The sequence below is a fragment of the Amblyraja radiata genome, chromosome 4 (genome assembly GCF_010909765.2).
Source record: "Amblyraja radiata isolate CabotCenter1 chromosome 4, sAmbRad1.1.pri, whole genome shotgun sequence".
Classification (NCBI taxonomy): Eukaryota; Metazoa; Chordata; class Chondrichthyes; order Rajiformes; family Rajidae; genus Amblyraja; species Amblyraja radiata.
Window position 1 is genome coordinate 112,571,049 of NC_045959.1, and position 20,592 is coordinate 112,591,640.

Sequence of the window (20,592 nt, forward strand, 5' to 3'; positions counted from 1 at the left end):
CCTCGACTGCTGTGCAACCATCCTATCACATCCTGGCTCGTCCAAACCAGATCCCTGACATCTTCAGGATTATGGTGAATGGATAGGTTGCCCACATCGAGACATTTATTAGTGCAAAACACATAGCACTAAGTATTGAAGTAATTCACCGAGTCAGGCAGCACCTGGGTGGAAAATGGATAGGCGACTTTTCGGTAGGGATTCGTCTTCAAACATGTACGTTGTAGTTAATGGAAAGAATATTCGGAACATTGCTTTCTTAAACAGTCCCGTTTATATCCACGGGTCAATGGTAAAAAGGGTCAAGAACTTCAAATTCCTGGGCGTGCATATTTCCGAAGAACTCTCCTGGTCCGAGAACACTGATGCAATTATAAAGAAAGCACATCAGCGCCTCTACTTCCTGAGAAGATTACGGAGAGTCGGTATGTCAAGGAGGACTCTCTCGAACTTCTACAGGTGCACAGTAGAGAGCATGCTGATCGGTTGCATCGTGGCTTGGTTCGGCAACTTGACCATCCAGGAGCGGAAAAGGCTGCAAAAAGTTGTTAACATTGCCCAGTCCATCATCGGCTCTGACCTCCCTACTATCGAGTGGATCTATCACAGTCGCTGCCTCAAAAAGGCTGCCAACGTCATCAAGGACCCACACCATCCTGGCCACACACTCATCTCTCTGCTGCCATCAGGTAGAAGGTACAGGAGCCTGAAATCTGGTACATCCAGGTTCAGCTGCTTCCCCACAGCCATCAGACTATTAAACACAACTTCAAACAAACTCTGAACTATAACACCCTATTGCACTTTATCTGTTTATTTATGTGTGTGTGTATATATATTCTATGGTATAGGGGCACACTGATCTGTTCTGTATTTATGCCTACAATATTCTGTTGTGCTGCAGCAAGCAAGAATTGCATTGTCCTATCTGGGACACATGACAATAAACTCTCTTGACTTGACGACTTAAAGAGTGACCAATGTAAAGAACAACACCGCAAAAAGTTGCGCGTGCAAATAATTATGGAATGGTGTTAAGAACAATTGGAATAGCATCGAATTAGAAATAATTCAAAAATAATTCCGGGTTAGTATATGCAAACCTTTAAGCTTTCATCGCTGTTTAGATTAATCACTTGCCGTGGGATCTGCCTCGGCTAATTGGTGACGCGCTCAGCATGAGTCTGTTTGCCGGCGCTGGTGGAGACGCGACGTAACATTTCATGCAATGGTCTTCATTGTTTGAGTCAAGTGACATCACTCTGCTGGAGGTCCAGTGGGTAAAGTTCACCTTCAAATGTCAAGTGGTTTTCTTAATCTTTCTTTGACCGAATAAATACTGGCCTTTAAAAAGCGGACACATTGGTAAGGTGCATATGTGCGAATCAAAGGGGGGTGACTACAGAAGAATTGTTTGTGGAAAGTGTGGAAAGCATTGTTCTACACCTTGATGGTGGCCACAACGACAATCAAAACAACGCAACATTTCTACCCCATTTCCCAGAGAATTGTTTCGCAAACTGGTTTTACACAATTTGGCCAACAACATCGACCTCGACCTGTACCGCCAGAACTCTTTAATCGTCGGTTGAGAAAGATAAATCCGGATATAAAGTCACGAGAACCCATAGTCTTGTGTCGACAAATGATTCTGGAACTGATTTTGTCCTGAAAGCGGGTTTTGATATGGAACATGAACAAGAATCACACGACAAATTAACGACGGGTATGTGTAGGAGAACGTTATTTTTTACGGCGCTGATAAAATGTTATCTCTACCGGGTTGATCGCCGCTCATACCTTTGTACAAATGTCAATTGCATTATATTTCAATGTCAGTCGAAGAAATGTAGATACTACATGGACGCAAACAAACATGTTAAATCAATAACGAACAAAAGTATATATAAAAACCTGTATTTCGATGTTTCGAATAACATGTACTCTTACACTTGGGGTCCGCTATGCGACAAGTGGTTGGGAATGTGAAAGTCATTTGAATTCTGAGTAAATGCATTTAAATATTTTCTAATGTCGTGCAAACGAGTTTACAAACGAAATGTAACTAGTGAGGTTATGCCAATGGCATTATAGATATTTAATCTTGATTTTTGTTTTTCAGAGCCTCCAAACATAACAGCAGACAACTTTGTAAGTGCAATTATTATGCAAAAACTGCATTGAGTGTGTGTCGAATATTAACCGGGTAATTATATCATGTGTACACGGTGATCGTTGATCCTTCAAACTTTCAACCATGGGTACATCCCTTAAGCCGGTCACTCGCTGCCTTGCGGAGCTCCCATGGCGCTTGGAATCTCTTGGCCTTTGTCCCAGTCGACGCTGAGATCCTCTCCTCACACCTGAATGGCGAGCGCCCTGTGGATGATTCAGACATCAGGAAGAAACAGCAACATAACTGTTTCCCATGTTCTGAAACTCATGTCGGCAACTTCGAGATTTAGAGATACAATTTAGAAATACAGGATGCACACTAGTTCTGCGTTATTCCACTTATGCCCCTGTCCCACTTAGGAAACCTGAACGGAAACCTCTGGAGACTTTGCGCCCCACCCAAGGTTTCCATGCAGTTCCCAGAGGTTGCAGGTGGTTGTCGGACGTTGCAGGTAGTGGAAGCAGGTAGGGAGACAGACAAAAAACCTCCGGGAACCGCACGGAAACCTTGGGTAGGGCGCAAAGTCTCCAGAGGTTTCCGTTCAGGTTTTACTCATCCACCCCACACACCAGGGGCCAATTAACCGAAAGCCCGCATGTCTTGGGTTGTGGAGGAAACCAACCCACGTGGTCACAAGGAGAACATGCAAACTCCACACAGACAGCACCGAGGTCGGGATTTAACCCGGGTCTCTGGCACTGTGAGGTAGCAGCTCTACCAGTTGTTCCACTGTGTTGCCCTGTAATGGAAGACAGCCAACCAGGCAAAGGTATTTTGGGCAGGCAATTGAGGGTGATGAAGCGACCTTTTTTTTGGAGAGGCTGTCAGCTGCCAGTGTTCCCTAAAGTGGATATTATTACCTGTGAACATCAGGAGATTCATTATGGGTTAATGCTAGCAGCAACTTGAGCTGCTTTGGTCTTAGTGCACACTTAAGTACAGGGTTGGACACGCTAGATGCAGGAAGATTGCTCCCGATGTTGGGGAAGTCCAGGACAAGGGGTCACAGCTTAAGGATAAGGGGGAAATCCTTTAAAACCGAGATGAGAAGAACTTTTTTCACACAGAGAGTGGTGAATCTCTGGAACTCTCTGCCACAGAGGGTAGTCGAGGCCAGTTCATCGGCTATATTTAAGAGGGAGTTAGATGTGGCCCTTGTGGCTAAGGGGATCAGAGGGTATGGAGAGAAAGCAGGTACGGGATACTGAGTTGGATGATCAGCCATGATCATATTGAATGGCGGTGCAGGCTCGAAGGGCCGAATGGCCTACTCCTGCACCTAATTTCTATGTTTCTATCTTTCTAAGATGGTTCACAAAGCTTCTTGGAAATGAATATCTACGATGTTACTGTAAGAGACATAAAGTGCTGGAGTAACTCAGCGAGTCAGGAAGCATGGAGAAGATGGATAGGTGACATTTTGGGTTGGGAACCTTCTTCAGACATGTCAACATGTTACTCTGTCTACCGTGTTATTGTGATGGTCCCCAGCCAGACTAAGCAGTAATTCAGTGGGTCAGCTGTTTGTTGATGCTGCTTACCAGGTAGTATCTGTCAGTTTCTATTTGGAATGACTTTGACCTTAGTTCAGTAGTTCAGAACAACATGTGTTCATTAGTGATCAAGGTGTTATATTGTCAATGAGTGTGTGACAGGCCCCATAGTTGGACATAATGCTGTTGTCTGGCTTTCACAATGTTTCGACTGATGAAATGGCTGCATGGCAGCATGTATTCAAAAATGTTATTTTCTCTAGTAGGTTTCTGGGGCATTAGAACATCTTCAATTTTTTTCAGATGTAGTGCAGTTTGTTAGGCTGGACAGCTAGGTCCAAATCATTAGCATATATAAAGAGTCACGATAGCAACTTTAGAAAGCCTGATCAGAAATATCCAAGGACACAGTGAAAAGCTAGAGGAAAAAAATGCAGGAATCTTGGCTGAGATTTATGAGGCATCAGATAGTTAGATAGAGCTCTTGGGGCTAGGGGAATCAAGGGATATGGGGAGAAGGCAGGCACGGGTTATTGATTGGGGACGATCAGCCATGATCACAATGAATGGCGGTGCTGGCTCGAAGGGCCAAATGGCCTCCTCCTGTACCTATTTTCTATGTTTCTATCATTGGATAACTGAAGTGCCTCTATTTAAGAGGAGCTGAAAAAATAAAAATGGGCTACTCTAGACCAGTAAGCCTAACAACTGTGGTAGGAAAGATACAGGAAAGGATTCTGAAAGAGAGCATCTGAAAAGACAGGGTACACTGGGGATCGTCAGCCTGGTGTTTTTTTCTGAGACAACGTGTCTCATGATTTTGTTTAATTTTTCAAAATAAATGATTAAGAAGGTTGTTGAGGCCAGGATGGTAAGCATGTTCTATATGGATCTCAGGAAGACCAACTTTAATAAGGTTCTGCATGGTGGGCTGCTCTGTAAGGTGAGATCGCTTGGAAATCAGAGCAAATTAACTGGATACGGAATTGGCATCAGTGTAGGAAGAAGAGGGTGGTGGTGGAAGGTTGTTTTTTTGGACTGAGGCCTGTAACTTGTGGCGTGCCTCAGGGATTGATGTTGGGCCTTTCACTATTTGTCATCAATATCAAACGTTTATAAGGGAATGTACGAGGTATGATTGGCAAGCTTGCAGATGACACTGAAATAGATGGTAACATAGACAGGGATCGTGATCAGGTGGGCAAGTGGGCTGAGGAATGGCTAATGGAAATTTATTAAGAGGTGTAAGGCTGAATGCTTGCTTGTGTAGGTAGGAATTGTTCAACCCTAAAGTAATTAGGGAACCAGATGGGTTTTTGTAAAGGTGTATAAGGATAAAACAACATCAGAGCACGTTTCAGAAACACAAAATGTCATATTGTGAGTCCCAATTCAGAATCACACAAAATCATAGACTGTGACAGTCCCATATCAAGAAAATTCAATGTCCCAGAGTTACCAGTTTGTTATTGGCACTCACCTTTTTTAAATATATATGATTTAAACATGAGTTTTGAGTGAACTCTGGTTGTTACTCTAGTAATCTGACTATGATACTTCTATGCCTCTTAAATTTACGAGAACTCAGTGGCTCATTAATCACATGTGCATGTTCCTGAATTGTTGTTCATCAGAATTCTTCAACCTGATTTGCTGCTTTGCAATAATGATGATGTATCTATTGAAAAATGACTCATTCATAGTGGGAGACCAATAACAGATTTCACTAATTCTTTGTTCTTTCTTTGCTGCGATATATACTTTATTTTACTAATTCTTCTTATTGTCACTTCTAGGAAGACTACTTGGTAGTAGATGATTTACTTGTGGATTATTTCAATGCATTTCTCAATCTCCTAGTAAGTGATAAATTATAGTGATGGTGCTGTGCTTTTTATTTTTTGCTGATTGTCAGAAATATAATATATGCACAAAAAGGATTACTTAATTTCAGTAAGAAAGTTATGATAATAGTTCAATTCAAATATATTGTAAATGCACAATGTGTTTTTCTGGATTCCAGTAAATGTCAAAGCATTTTGGTATGGACTTGAAATAAAGACAATCTTTTATCTCAGCACTTACGATTGTTTGGTCCCTGATGTACCTGTTTTTTAAATGTTCGGCTACTAACCATCATAGAAACATAGAAAATAGGTGCAGGAGTAGGCAATTCAGCCCTTCGAGCCTACACCGCCATTCAATATGATCATGGCTGATCATCCAACTCAGTATCCCGTACCTGCCTTCTCTCCATACCCCCTGATCCCCTTAGCCACAAGGGCCACATCTAACTCCCTCTTAAATATAGCCAATGAACTGGCTTCAACTCCCTTCTGTTGCAGAGAATTCCAGAGATTCCAGATAAATGTTTTTCTCATCTCGGTCCTAAAAGACTTCCCCCTTATCCTTAAACTGTGACCCCTTGTTCTGGACTTCCCCAACATCGGGAACAATCTTCCTGCATCTAGCCTGTCCAACCCCTTAAGAATTTTGTAAGTTTCTATAAGATCCCCCCTCAATCTTCTCAATTCTAGCGAGTACAAGCCGAGTCTATCAAGTCTTTCTTCATATGAAACTCCTGACATCCCAGGAATCAGTCTGGTGAACCTTCTCTGTACTCCCTCTATGGCAAGAATGTCTTTCCTCAGATTAGGAGACCAAAACTGTACGCAATACTCCAGGTGTGGTCTCACCAAGACCCTGTACAACTGCAGTACGGATGCTCCTATACTCAAATCCTTTTGCTATGAATGCTAACATACCATTTGCTTTCTTCACTGCCTGCTGCACCTGCATGCCTACTTTCAATGACTCGTGTACCATGACACCCAGGTCTCGTTGCATCTCCCCTTTTCCTAATCGGCAACCATTCAGATAAGTCTACTTTCCTGTTTTTGCCACCAAAGTGGATAACCTCACATTTATCCACATTATACTGCATCTGCCATGCATTTGCCAACTCACCCAACCTATCCAAATCACCTTGCAGCCTCCTAGCATCCTCCTCACAGCTCACACTGCCCCCCAGCTTCGTGTCATCCACAAACTTGGAGATGTTGCATTCAATTCCCTCGTCCAAATCATTAATATATATTGTAAATAGCTGGGGTCCCAGCACCGAGCCTTGTGGTACCCCACTAGTCACTGCCTGCCATTCTAAAAAGGACCCGTTTACTCGTACTCTTTGCTTCCTGTTTGCCAGCCAGTTCTCTATCCACATCAATACTGAACCCCCAATACCATGTGCTTTAAGTTTGCATACGAATCTCTTATGTGGGACCTTGTCGAAAGCCTTCTGAAAGTCCAGATATACAGTAACACATCCACTGGTTCTCCCTTATCCACTCTACTAGTTACATCCTCGAAAAATTCTATCAGATTCGTCATACATGATTTACCTTTCATAAATCCATGCTGACTTTGTCCAATGATTTCACCACTTTCCAAATGTGCTGCTATCCCATCTTTAATAACTGACTCTAGCAGTTTCCCCACTACCGATGTTAGACTAACTGGTCTGTAATTCCCCGTTTTCTCTCTCCCTCCCTTCTTAAAAGGTGGGGTTACGTTTGTTACCCTCCAATCCTCAGGAACTACTCCAGAATCTAAAGAGTTTTGAAAAATTATCACTAATGCATCCACTATTTCTGGAGCTACTTCCTTAAGTACTCTGGGATGCAGCCTATCTGGCCCTGTAATTTATCGGCCTTTAATCCATTCAATTTACCCAACACCGACAGTCTTTAAATGTCTTCCATTGCATATCCACCGTCAACCCTTTTAGAATTAATTGCCAGTCAATCTTGGCCAATTCACGTCTCATACCCTCAAAGTTACCTTTCTTTAAGTTCAGAACCCTTGTTTCTGAATTAATTATTTCACTCTCCATCCTAATGAAGAACTCAACCATATTATGGTCACTCTTGCCCAAGGGGCCACGCACAACAAGACTGTTAACTAACCTTTCCTCATTACTCAATACACAGTCTAGAATAGCCTGCTCTCTCGTTGGTTCCTCTACATGTTGGTTTAGAAAACTATCCCGCATACATTCCTAGAAATTCTCTTCCTCAGCACCCCTGCCAATTTGATTCACCCAATCTATATGTAGATTGAAGTCACCCATTATAACTGTTTTACCTTTGTTGCACGCATTTCTAATTTCCTGTTTGATGCCATCCCCAACTCCACTACTACTGTTAGGTGGCCTGTACACAACTCCCACTAGCGTTTTCTGCCCCTTAGTGTTTCGCAGCTCTACCCATATCGATTCCACATCCTCCAAGCTAATGTCCTTCCTTTCCATTGCGTTAATCTCCTCTCTAACCAGCAAAGCTACCCCACCTCCTTTTCCTTTCTGTCTATCCCTCCTGAATATTGAATATCCCTGGATGTTCAGCTCCCAGCCTTGGTCACCCTGGAGCCATGTCTCCGTGATCCCATCTATATCATATTCATTAATAACCATCTGCACATTCAACTCATCCACCTTATTACGAATGCTCCTTGCATTGAGACATAAAGCCTTCAGGCTTGTTTTTACAACACTCTTACCCCTTATACAATTATGTTGAAAAGTGGCCCTTTTTGATTTTTGCCCTGGATTTGTCTGCCTGTCACTTTTACTTTTCACCTTGCTACCTATTGCTTCTACCCTCATTTTACTCCCCTCTGTCTCTCTGCTCACACATTTAAGAAACCCACCACTTATTCTCTGTTTATTATATTTTTATTTTTTCTCCCCTACATGTTGGGTCTGAGTGCTTCCCTTCTCTGCCTCCTGCCTCACACAGTCTATTAGCTTTCTCTATTTGAGTCCCTCCCCCCAACCGTTCTAGTTTAAAGTCTTCCCAGTAGCCTTTGCAAATCTCCCCGCCAGGATATTGGTCCCCCTCGGGTTCAAGTGCAACCCATCCTTTTTGTACAGATCACACCTTCACCAAATGAGGTCCCAATGATCCAGAAACTTGAATCCCTCGTATTTCTGTCTAGCTAAAAGATTCCGCCTCGCATCCCCGAGAGCTGAGGTGAAGGCAGATATGATAATGGTGTTTAAAATGCTTTTAGATAGGCACAAGGGAGTGCAGGGAATAGAGGGGAATGGATCTTGCACAGGCATATATGATCAATTTAACCATGCATCATGTGGACGGGAATCCAAACGCTGACGGGGTACAAGGCAAGGCAGCAGGTAACTGACACTGACACTTCTCTTCCAGATAAACTGAACAACTTCTTTGCACGTTTTGATGCAGCAAACACCACACCCAAGGGGATAGCCAGCCCCTGCTTACAAACCGACCAGCCAGTCCTGACCATAGACTCAATGGACACACGGAGAATCCTGTCTAAGGTCAACCTGTGGAAAGCAGTTGGACCCGACAACATCCCAGGACGTGTGCTCAAGGAAGTGCTGATGAGTTAGCAGATGTGCTAACAGACATCTTCAACATCTCCCTTAGTCAAGCCATTGTCCCCACATACCTCAAAACATGCCTCAACCTCATTGGCATCTCCTTACCCTCGGTACAAGAACTGTTCCAGAGCCACTGCCTGAAAAAAGCTCTGCGAATAGCTAAGGACAAACCGCACCCCCTCCACACACACCTGGATCTCCTGCCATCAGGCAAGAGATACTGTAGCATCAAAGCCCGGACTACCAGACTGCTAAACAGCTTCCTGCCACAGGCTGTGAGGCTGCTAAACAGTCACTATGTACTCAGTCACCTGATTCTGCGGCTTTGCACTGACATTTTAATAACTCTGGCACTGGCCACTCAAATCAGCTGCCCTGGACATTTTAATGATTGTTTTTACTGTATTTTAATGTTGCTGTTTTACCTGCTTTTATATTTATACTGTTTCATCAGGGACTGGATTGTTTTTACTGTTATTATGTGTGAAATGTTTTAAGTTTCATGTGCGATGCTCCGGTATTCCCTGGGAAACGTCTTCTCATTTTGCACTGTACAACTGTTGCTTTGCAAGATGACAATAAAGGTTGATTGATTCAGCACAAACATCGTGGGCTGAAGACCCCGTTTCTGTGTTGTACTATTCTATGTTCTCACATGTTTACTACCATTGCCACTAAGTTATACTTTCTTAGCTTAAGGCTGACATCTATACTCTGATGTATCTCTTTGCACGCCATTTTTGTGAAATAAGACGTGTAATTGTTCTTCTCCAGCAAGTTGATAGGCATCTTATTTGTACTAGAAACTCTATTGCTCCATGATAGAAATAGATTGGACAGTTAACATTTAAATGCTCTTAAAATGTAATGTGTAAGTCATCATAACACAGCAGTAGCAAAGAGCCAGAGAGAAGAATGAATTTGTGTGTCCTTGAAAACGCTTTGCTCAGCTTCAGCTGGATACATTTCTTGTGGATTCATACATGACATTCTATTTTTAATATCACATAGTCAAAACATGTTTCTCTTTTCTCAAATATTTTTCAAATGAATGGATGAATAAGTTTATTGACCAAGTATTCACATACAAGGAATTTGTCTTGATGCTCCACCCACAAGTGGCAACATGACATCCAGTTAGGAATGACATAAAACATTAAACATTATTAATAAAACATTATCGATTGTGTGAATTAACATAAAAACATAGAACATAGAAACATAGAAAATAGGTGCAGGAGTAGGCTATATAGTTAGAGTAGAGTAGGAGCAGGATATATTAAATAAAATACCAGAGCAAAAGGAGGCTACAGATTTTTGGTTATTGAGTAGAAAAGCTTGTGGAAAAAGGCTGTTTTTATGTCTGGCTGCGGCAGCTTTGACAGTCTATTTGACAGTCACCTTCCAGAGGGAAGTGATTCAAAGAGTTTGTGGCCAGGGTGCGAGGGGTCAGAGATGATCTTACCCGCTCGCTTCCTGGCCCTTGCAGTGTACAGTTCGTCAATGGAGGGAAGATTGCAGCCAATAACCTTCTCAGCTGATTGGACAATTCGCTGCAGCCTCCGGTGTCGTGCCTGGTGGCTGAGCCAAACCAAACCATGATGGAGAAGGTGAGGACAGATTCTACAATGGCCGGAAAGAATTGGACCATCATTGCCTGTGGCAGATTGTGCTTCCTCAGCTGCCGCAGGAAGTACATCCTCTGTTGTGCCTTTTTGACTTGTGGAGTCGATGGTGGCCCCCCATTTAAGGTTCAATGGTTCTCAGGAACGTAAAAGATTCCACATATGACGGTGGTGTTGTTGATGGTGAGTGGGGTGAGGGGAGGGGGAGCTCTCCTAAAGCCTACAGTAATAAGCGATATTTTATGTTATCAAACAATGCATCCTTATTTCTAATGCGCTGATGATATTTTACAATTCACGACGACTCCAAATCATTCCAAGTGAGTTGGCACCCTGTTTAGATGAGAATAAAAGTTCTATTTTTGCATATTTAAACATTCATTCTCTTTTTGTTTTAGAGTTTTCCAACGCACATATGGTATAACAAAGAAAGGCAGAATTTTGAAATATTTGACAGTGCTGAGAAAAATCTTTTGAAGCAGCTGAAAGGTTTGGTGCGGGCTTACACACCTATTAACCCTATCTACAATGTGACAAGCAAATCAAAGCAACAGGATCCTAAATTTGAACAGAATATCACTGCTCAGGATAAAAAATTTGATGACAAATTCATTGTGCAGGTTGGTCGATGACCCATGATATAATTATGCTTTTGAATATATCCAGCAACGAGTAAACATAAGATTGCCAATATTTGCAGAAATCTCTAAAATCACTGTAAATGTCACATATTTAAAAAAAAAAAAAGTTGATACTTATATAATACATGGTAGACACTTCAACTTTAGCTGTGTAGGAAGGAACTGCAGATGCTGGATTAAATCTAACTTTAGCTGAAGTATATAATGTGCACTTTTATTTTGTTCGATTTAGTCCATGGCAAGGATATTGTGTGGGCTCTGTTAAATTTTCAGAAACATTTGGGCACGCCGTATTTCAGAAGTGTGGATGTTTACAATCACTGATGAGAATGAGGATGCCTGAGCAGGAACAGCAGCTGCAAGAAATGCAAGAACATTTCATCTGCGATTCACAGCAGGAGTAGGCTATATCTGGCCTTGCCATCACAAACAGTTTTTCATTGCACAAAGAATCACCTGATTATGTCAGTCACTGTTACTTCTATTCCTCTAACACCATCTTCTGCAGGAATGTCATTTGCAGTACCACGCATCCCCTCATGTCACTGATTGACGACCAACATCAATGATTTAGATGAAGGGATTCTAAGTAACATTAGCAAATTTGCAGGTGACAGAAAGCTGGGAGGCAATGTGAACTGTGAGGAAGATGCTATAAAAATGCAGGGTGACTTGGCAGGTTGGGTGAGTGGGCAGATGCATTTAAGATGCAATTTAATGTGGATAAATGTGAGGTTATCCACTTTGGTAGCAAAAACAGAAAGGTAGATTATTATCTAAATGGTGTCAAATTGGGAAAAGGGGAAGTACAACGGGATCTGGGGGTCCTTGTTCATCAGTCGGTGAAAGTAAGCATGCAGGTACAGCAGGCAGTGAAGAAAGCTGGCATGTTGGCCTTCATAACAAGAGGAGTTGAGTATAGGAGCAAATAGGTCCTTCTGCAGTTGTACAGAGGCCTAGTGTGGAGTATTGTGTGCAGTTTTGGTCCCCGAATTTGAGGAAGGACATTCTTGCTATTGAGGGAGTGCAGCGTAGGTTTAAAAGGTTAATTCCCAGGATGGCGGGACTGTCATATGCTGAGAGAATGGAGCAGCTGGGCTTGTATACTCTGGAGTCTAGAAGGATGAGAGGGTATCTTATTGAAACATATAAGATTATTAAGGGTTTGGACACGCTAGAGGCAGGAAACATGTTCCCGATGTTGGGGGAGTCCAGAACCAGGGGCCACAGTTTAAGAATAAGGGGCAAGCCATTTAGAACAGAGATGAGGAAACACAGAGAGTTGTGAGTGTGGGATTCTCTGGCTCGGAGGGCGGTACTCTGGATACTTTCAAGAGAGAGCTAGATAGGGCTCTTAAAGATAGCGGAGTCATGGGATATGGGGAGAAGGCAGGAACAGGGTACTGATTGGGGATGATCAGCCATGATCACATTGAATGGTGGTGCTGGCTCGTAAGGCTGAGTGGCCTACTCCTGCACCTATTGTCTATTGTCTACAAAGCTATTTCTAAAATTACTGAAATGTTGTTCAAATGGTGTATTTGATTTTTCAATAGAAGTTGCATAAGGTGATAACCCACTGGTCAGCGGCTGTGAATGTAATTAAAGCCTACTAAATCTACCAATAACTGAAGATCTTTGCACTGGTTTAATGCACATTTCTTCACACCTTCCTTGGGGTTTTAATTAAATCTATTCCTTCATTTGTAAGTAACCTGATAATGTGATAAAGAAAACCAATATGTTAACCAACATGTTATGTTTTTCAATTTCAGTGCTTGGATCGGGAGCAGGGTGTTGCATGGATAAAAGATGAAAGACTCCCAGCATTCCTTAAGAGTGACTGTTATATTGAGTACAGGTGAATGCTCAAAGAACTTTTGTTTTCTTTATTGTATTAATATTTAACTTTGTTTCCACTGTGGTGACTATATTGCATATAAACTTGAAGTAAGGCAGGAACGGGGTACTGATTGGGGATGATCAGCCATGATCACATTGAATGGCGGTGCTGCCTCGAAGGGCCGAATGGCCTACTTCTGCACCTATTGTCTATTGTCTATTGTCTATTGTAATAATACCATAGAATTATTATAGCCGGGAGGACAGTCATTCAACCCATCAAGATCATGGTAGCGCCTGGTAGAGCATTCCCATCTGTCCTGTTCTCGCTCTCTTTCCTTGTAGCTCAAAAAATTATTCTCTTGCAAACGTCCATCCTCTTCTGGAGCCACTGAAAGGGAGATCATTGCAGGTTTGGGGCACGAATGGGGACAGGACTTGCTGGACCAAGTGGCCTCCGACCATGCTGTAATTTTTCTATTAATCTGTGGAATTTGCTCTGCAGTGAAGAAAGCGAATGGCATGTTGGGCAGTGAAGAAAGCGAATGGCATGTTGGCCTTTATAACAAGAGGAATCGAATATAGGAGCAAAGCCTTCTGCAGTTGTACAGAGCCCTAGTGAGACCACACCTGGAGTATTGTGTGCAGTTTTGGTTCCCCGAATTTGAAGAAGGAAATTCTTGCTATTGAGGGAGTGCAGCGTAGGTTTACAAGGTTCATTCCCGGGATGGCGGGACTGTCATATGCTGAGAGAATGGAACATCTGGGCTTGTACACTCTGGAGTTTAGAAGGATAAGAGGGTATCTCATTGAATCATATAAGATTGTTAAGGGCTTGGACACGCTAGAGAAAGGAAACGTGTTCCCGATGTTGGGGGAGTCCAGGACCAGGGGACACAGTTTAAGAATAAGGAGTAAGCTATTTAGAATGAAGACGAGGAAACACTTTTTCTCACAGAGAGTGGTGATTCTGTGGAATTCTCTGCCTCGGAGGGCGGTGGAGGCAGGTTCTCTGGATGCTTTCAAGGGAGAGCTAGATAGGACTCTTAAAAATAGCGGAGCCAGTGGATATGGGGAGAAGGCAGGAACGGGGTAATGATTGGGGATGATCAGCCATGATCACATTGAATGGCGGTGCTGGCTCGAAGGGCCAAATGGCCTACTCCTGCATCTATTGTCTATTATTCTTTCAGTTTCTATGTGTTTTTTCTACCTGAGTAGAAAAAACACATAAGAAACATATTTCAATTACTCAACTTTCTAATTACTGCTCCCTAGACTTTTTCTTCCTTTTTAAAATATAACAATAATATTTGCTCGCATGAAGGCTGCAGACTATTTTCTAATCAATTGTATTTGTGTTTAAATGTAATTGTACCTCTGATATTTTTCTAAAAAGTTTTTTTTTATCAAGAAAAACACAAGTGTAATGCATCAAAAATGTGATGTTGCATTGAGAATTTGGCCACCTCTGTGAAAGTTTGATGAAAGTAATCTTTCAGCCGCAAGCAAAAGCTTTGCCAGTTTTATTCCTGTCACGTATTCTTGTTTCCATATGTTGACAAACAAGACCAGGGATTCAAAGCCATCTCTGCTTTCCTTCAAGTTGCATCTCTGAGGAAAGATGGGGTTATATCTCATTAACCCAATCTTCAAAACTCAGTATTGTTTGATATCTTGTCACCTCATATGGTGTGATGTATTTTATTAGATTTAATGTCATTGTTATTTTTACTTGAGTGTTATACAGTGTGGTATTTACGAAAAAAAGAAAATGTGTTTAGTCATATCAATACCATCCAGTGATCAAGGATTGTTTCTGTTATTAAATGCAGACTTGCAAAACTACTGTCTCAATTGGAATGCAAAACTGGCCCTGGGATGCCACAGGTAGACCGATCATATGTCCCATGGCATATTGAAAAAGAAGAAGCACCTGCCCCTAAAACTGTAGACAAGTCTGAAGACATGATGAATAAGCTATATATCTGTCTTGGAGAGGTAAAGGCCAAACTGATATGACATCAGTGTGCAGAGACACTTATGTCTTCCTCCATTGCTAAGCTTATTGAAACCATAACTGAAATGTAGTACCATTAGCAGAAGAAAACATGAGAAACACTAATCTAGTGACAAAGAGTGAGCATATAAACTGAATGACCTGCATTATGTAATTTTCTTCCAAGGGAGTGATTGCACAAAATAGCAAATGATTGTCAAGAAAAGATGGAAACAGAAAATGGAGATCAAGTTAGACTGGCACAAAGTGACAGGAAAGTGCGGGAAAGTTTATTGGGAAAGTGTAATAGGGCACTTGTAAAGCATATTTATTTGTGGAGCAGCATGATCTTATGAAAAATAAACTTTGGACAGCTTTTAGAATTTACTGAGGATATATTAATAGGGTAGGTTTTAAAAAGGTACTAACTTAAATGTTGATACATAAAACAAAGATTAATGAATCAGGGGGTTATATGGTATTGTAGACAAAGAGAGGAATGAACATTTTGAATGAGTGCAGTTTCTAGCATGACAGGCTGTAAACCAGTGGAGGACTGCAAAGTGCATTGCTTGGGACTCAAATAAATATTATTGATAGGTGAAGGAACAGATTAAAAAGTATACAGTTTTAAGATAGAGTACAAAATCATGAGAGGAATATATCAGGTAGATGCACAGAGTCTCTTGTCCAGAGTAGGGGAATCGAGGACCAGAGGACATAGGTTCAAGGTGAAGGGGAAAATAATTAATAGGAATCCGAGGGGTAACTTTTTCACACAAAGGGTGGTGGGCGTATGGAACAAGTTGCCAGAGGAGGTAGTTGAGGCTGGGACTATCCCATTGTTTAAGAATCAATTAGACAGGAACATGGATAAGACAGGTATGGAGGGATATGGACTAAGCACAGGCAAGTGGGACTAGTGTAGATGGGACATTGTTGGCCGGTGTGGGCAAGTTGGGCCGAAAGGTCTGTTTCCACTCTGTATAACTCTATGACTCTAAGATTCCATGAAGGGAAAGTGAGCTGTGAGAAGGACATAGGTGAAAGAATACGGGCAGTAAAGTGATCAATAAGAAAGCATCAGATAGACTTTATTGTGGGGGAATATGAGGTTGTCCACTAGGGAATAGAGAAATTGACTATACCTTAATGTGGGTATTTAGGTAGATTTTATCACAAAAGTTAGCTTATAGGCATCAGGTAGGCTTGGATTGTTGGCTCAGACTGAAAATTGTTTATAGTTCAAGATTAAGGAGCTCTTACTGCAAAAGAATAAGGCTTTATTGAAATTATCCCTAGTGTGTGCGTAGCTTTCCCCTTTTTGAGAAAGTATTACTTCTCTTAGGAGCTTTGCAACTACATTGATTTTTGCCTATGAAGGATAAAAAGGGTAAAATGGACAAAATGAGCAAATGTTCTCCAGAAGTTATACCATATTTAAATAATGGGAGTTTGATTATTGTTGGACACTTTATTGCCACATGTACTTGGTACAATGAAATTCTTTCTTTTGCTTAAAATACACAAGTATTTTGTGGGGTACAGATATTACTGGCAGAACCAGCAAATATCCACGCATGGTTGCTCACTGAACTGAGTGAACCATTTACAGAAGGTTCTTAACATGTATATCACAGTTTAAGGATAAGGGGGAAATCTTTTAGGACCGAGATGAGAAAAACATTTTTCACACAGTGGTGAATCTCTGGAATTCTCTGCCACAGAAGGTATTTGAGGCCAGTTCATTGGCTATATTTAAGAGGGAGTTAGATGTGGCCCTTGTGGCTAAAGGGAGAGAAGGCAGGTACAGGATACTGAGTTGGATGATCAGCCATGATCATATTGAATGGCGGTGCAGGCTCGAAGGGCCGAATGGCCTACTCCTGTACCTATTTTCTATGTTTCTATGTTTCTATAATCTCTCCCTGATTCCCACCAACATCCTTGAGAAAGGAGTAGACATAGCACACATTGAATCAGCCATGCTCCATCTGCTGCACCCAAGGTCCTTAGGTTGAGCTCCTTCAGCTGACAAAATGTATCACAAACCTTTCCATGGTTGTGTAGCAGTAGAGCTACTGGCTTACAGCGCCAGAGACCCGAGTTCAATTGTGACTGCAGGTGCCTGTCTGAATGCCGTTTGTTCGTCACCCCGTGACCTGCATGGGTTTACTCCGGGTGCTCTGGTTTCCTCCCACGCATACAGGTTTATAGGTTAATTGGTTTGGTTTAAAGTAAATTGTCCCCAGTATGTGTAGGATGTGTGGGGATCGCTGGTCAGCACAGACATGGTGGGCCGATAGGCCTGTTTCCTCTCTTTATCTCTAAACTAAACTAAACTAAACTAAACTACCAGTAAGGATGAAGATTCATATTGTTGAAGGACATAAGTGAATCAAATATTTTTTCAGCATTCTGACAGTATAATTGCCTCGATTATTGACTTAATTTTTTTAGATTTTAGACAATTCTTTTAGATTGTCCAAGTGGCAAGATAGGATTCTAACATGTGCTAGTGGATCAATAGTTCAGGCCTCTTAGTTCAATATGCTGCTGTATCTGCAGTTTTTCTTCCTTTCACTTTTCATATTTCCCTGTCATTTCTTTTTCCTGTATGCATGTAAATGCCGGCAGAGAGAACATGAAAACTCAGAAATTCAGGGCTGCCAACATTGGGTGAGAGTTGGGAGTGAGAAATTGCGAAAGACCAAGCCCAAGGGAGCGTAGCGACTGAGGGGAGGGGGGCGGTGTGGGAGCGGGGTGTCCCCCCCTCCCATTGGTACGGAGCTTTTGTATTTTTCAGCTTGAAATTGTGCAGTCCAGTGCATGAATTATAAAAATACATCTATTGTATTGTATACTGTATCGAGTCTATCATCTATTGCATTGTATACTGTAGCGAGTCTTGAATGCAATATTTATGCTTTAAATTGGATTAGCTATGAATAAGGTTAGGCTAAATTACATTCCACAGTAGAGCCAGGCTCTGATCAACAGGTGCAGCACATGAATGATCTTACTGTATTCATGTATGGAAATCAGATTATAATCAAGCACTGTTGACCATGTTGACCAACCTGGGTCTCATTGCATACCTGGCACTACTCCTGACCCTGACTCCAGTTGCATACCTTCTCATATTCCTGACCCTGAGTCCAGCCTTGCACCTGCCCCCTTATTCTACCCTGATCATAGTTGCTTACCTGCTTAGGTTCCCAGTGCTGAACACTCCCATTGTCCCTGTTTTGACTGCACACCTAGTACTATTCCAGACCTTGATTCTAGATGCACACTTGGCCTTGCTCCTAGACCCTCTGCACTGACAATATATCTGGCCCACACATAAAGCCCCATATCTGACCCCCTGGACTTAACCTATTACATTCAAGTCCACAGGTGCTTATCTAATGCGGTAATCTTTTATGGGGCACTTCACGGACCAAATTTTGTATAACAAAACTTGCTACATCCATTGGCTTCTTTGTTATCCAACATGCTAGTTACTTGGTCAAAGAAGGCATCAATTGGTTGAACACAATTTCTCAGCCATAAAATTATACTCACTTAGCTGTATAAGTATTCTGTTACAATTTCCTTCATTTTCCTAACAAACTGTCCTGAAGTTATTTTCACCCAAAATATTTTCAGTATTTTGCTATCTTCCTCTCAGCTGGGACTTTTCCGAAATGCAAAGTCCAATAACAATATATATTTAAGCAATAATATTATTTTTATTGTGATCTTGAGAGTACATAATATTTTCTGTGGTATTCATAACACAACAATGATGAAAAAGATCTTTGTTTTGATTGCACCTACCAACATGCATACATTATTATATAACAGTTAATATGTATCTAGAGCAATTTTGTGTTCCAATGCTCCCCATTCCCAATTACTTTTACATTGAAATAATTGAAATCCAAGTGAAGTTGAAATGGCATCAGAAAAATAAAACCTCCGGAATGGATGATATTCATTACGTGGTTGGTTGAAGTCAGTATCAGCACAATTACTATATTAAACTTTGCATCTTCAGATGTCCTGGTTCAAGCTAAAACTAAAGATACATAATAACCTCCTCACACATCCCTCTGCAAGTATCTCTGTCACTCCTTTAAAATATGCCCCTTCTTTGAATAAGCTCGTAAACATCACATCTGAATCAGTTTCCATCTGATTACACTCCTTGAGGATGTTCATCTACGTGTTCAATTAATAAAACAAGATTGGGGACATTTCTATTCAACCTGTCAAAGGAATTTGGGGGGGGGGGTTGGGGTTTAGAAATAGTCAGTGAGGTAAACAAACATAATAGTTGAGTGGCAAATGACAATAGTGCTACCTTCCCAATATTTAACTGAAGGAAATAATGGGTTATCGGGGCTGTATGTTGTGACAGACAGCCTGACACCTTACATGTCATTTTAATATTACACTTATCCCATCCCCCTGGATAATCTGGATTAATAAATTGAGGTTTTGTCATCTAATTACAAATCAGGCTAATTACAAATCAATAACATTAGCCAACTCCAAAACACAAAGCGCTGAACATTGGGATCCAGGCATCACGGACAAATGGCCTCAGTTCCCCGCTCACATCTGGCAGTGTTCTCTGTCTGAACCAGGGGCCATGGAGCGTTTTTAAAATTACCCAGCGAGGGAGTGGAGCGACTGAGTGGAGGAGGGTGTGGTACTTTTTGAAATTTGATATATTAAAATCATGCTTTAGTGCATTGTAGAAGTATGGGGTGGAAGATTGCAACCTTCACGTGGTCCGCCCTGTTTTGACTAATGCAATCAACTCGACGTGCACAAACGGAAGGTCAAATAGAACAAGTTGTCCAACAACTTTAGGCTGTGCACGACACACGAAAGAAGAAGTAAAAGTATGATTTCAATTTTATTTGTTTGAAGTATTTTTAAGAGATATCTTTATGGGGTAACTTTTTCCACACAAAGGGTGGTGGGTGTATGGAACAAGCTGCCAGTAAAGGTAGTTGAGGCAGGGACTATCCCAACATTTAAGAAACAGTTAGACTGATACATGGATAGGATAGGTTTGGAGGGATATTGACCAAAAGCAGGTAGTGTAGCTGGGACATGTTGGCGGGTGTGGACAAGTTGGGCCGAAGGGCCTGTTTTCACACTATATCACTCCATAACTACATTATACCTCCACCATGCATGAATGCTTCAAAATCAAGTGGTCGAGTTTTATTGCCATATACTCAAGCATAGAAATATAGAAAATAGGTGCAGGAATAGGCCATTCAGCCCTTCCAACCAGCATTGCCATTCAATATGATCATGGCTGTTCATCTAAAATCAGTACCTATCAGTAACAGGAAAGTTTTTTTCCCCATACCCCTTGATTTTGCTAGCCCCAAG